Source organism: Etheostoma spectabile, chromosome 2, assembly GCF_008692095.1.
Source record: "Etheostoma spectabile isolate EspeVRDwgs_2016 chromosome 2, UIUC_Espe_1.0, whole genome shotgun sequence".
In the NCBI taxonomy this organism is placed as follows: domain Eukaryota; kingdom Metazoa; phylum Chordata; class Actinopteri; order Perciformes; family Percidae; genus Etheostoma; species Etheostoma spectabile.
In genome coordinates, this window is record NC_045734.1 from 12243848 (window position 1) to 12245800 (window position 1953).

The following is a 1953-nucleotide window of genomic DNA, read 5'->3' on the forward strand; positions in this document are numbered from 1 at the left end:
TAGCTCATTGAATATTAATGAGAACTGGCACAAACCAAGCTGTCTTCCTGCACCCCACTAGAACGGCTTGAAACAAGGTAACCAAGGCATTTTTTCCACAAAATCTGGCTGGGCACCTTTAACACATCAAAAAATTATTATCAAAATAGTCTGCAATTCATTTCCTACTGATAGATTAATTGTTTCAGCCCTAGTTTATGGCGTTTTTCCACTGCATGGAATCTACTCAACTCTACAAAACAAAAAAAAATGCCCTGGTACCTGCTAACAGGTACTTCTTTTTTTAGTACCACCTCAGTTGGATTTACAAGCTAGCTGAGGCACCAAAAGGTGACGCAATTCGAGCAGGTACCAGTAATGGAAAAACGCCATTAGATTGTCTAATGTCTTGTGGCATGGATGACAGCGATGTGAAGATAGGTCTGGCAATGCGAAAACCTTTTGTGGGCCAGTGTTTCAGAATTGTGGCAATAATTCTTTAAGAAAATCAATATATTTGTACAAAATAAAATGCAGTTTAACTATAAAATGCAGATAAATGATGTTTGGAGCAACTCCACTCTCAAATGGTTTAAATATCAATGGATCTTTCTCCTAGCAATAAAAGTAAAATCACTCACACAGAGTAATACCACAATTTAGAGAGACCATCAAACTGCATTTAATTAGAAAACATGAGCATAAACAAGTAGATCATTGGTCCTGACACACATATTGTCAAAATGCAAACTTGATACTTGAGTTGAGTTCCCCTGACATGAGTCCTCATTAATTTTGCTTCAAAGAATTTAAGGGATCTCAATTCTGGCTTTAAAGCATCCAAGGAAAAGTCAGCACTGAAAAAACCCTGAATTATCAAGTAGCTTTAAATTAAGTTATTATAAGGCTTTGAAACAGGCAGACACTACAATGAGATAGCAGGTGTCCCTCCAACCGACCCATTCAGCATTTACAATTAGGACTTTAAATATGAAAAATATTTAATTTCCTGTAGGCCTACACCAGTAAAGACCCATCCGTACATTTATCTTTGATTAAAAGTTGTAATTTAAGTTCCAGATTTGTTTTTATTACCCGATTTAAAAAAAATAAACAAAATAAAATAAAAAACAATCACAAATAATCTCAAGAACATTCAAATCTTTTAAACAACAACCTAGACAATCACTTTCTGTACAACTTGGGTGCAACTTGGCACTCACTTCTTTAAGAGAGGGAATCCATTTGCCATCAAGGCATTACGGGCCTGTTATAAGAAGCAGGGTTAACAAGCTCTCTGGAAGTAAAACCCCCAAACCACATCAAATCCACTGAAATATTTTAAAATACACTTTCTGAATTTCAGTTGCCTAATCCAGATAACCTGCTTCTTGGAAAACTCCCTGATCTGTTCATTCTTTTCAAATTAAAGTGACTTTTACTAATGTTTAACCATTTGTTTCACCATTAGTACGCAGTCATATTTGGCTCATATCAAACCGTGCTGTTTAAACACGAGATGTTCTACTTTCCAAAACAAAAGCAATTGTGCGGCTTCACCATTGATTGCAGCTCTATATTAAACTAAACTTAGCTTATATATAGTGGCATTAATCTAAATACTGCCTGGAAACATTATTACCTTTACTCCCAACGTTTCCTTGCCACATTGTCAAGACTGTTATGAAATGAATAAAAAATAGCCCTTGAAGGGTCAAACAGCATGAATGTTTCAACACAAGTCTCAATCCTCATCCCCTATCCACCACGAGATTGGGTCTTTACACACACATACACACAACAGATTGAACAAGTCATCAACAAATGGATCACAACAACTGATTTAGTAACACTATAAAAAAGGGTATTTTCAGATTAATATTGGCATCCGTTTTAGTGTAAATGCATAAAAAGCTGACAGTCTTTTTTCAGAGAAAAGTTTTCTGAAGGCTCTGCGACACCCCTCATCTCTAA

At 35.8% G+C, this 1953-nt stretch overlaps 1 protein-coding gene across 1 annotated transcript in view; it reads right to left on the bottom strand.

Moving 5' to 3' along the window:
- Positions 1-637: 637 nt before the first annotated feature.
- Positions 638-1953, bottom strand: part of dnaja1 (DnaJ heat shock protein family (Hsp40) member A1) — a 10825-nt gene continuing 9509 nt past the window's right edge. The window contains exon 9 of the mRNA XM_032532044.1: positions 638-1953. This exon is cut by the window's right edge and continues 527 nt beyond it. The gene's annotated coding sequence lies outside the window, so the exon portion shown is untranslated.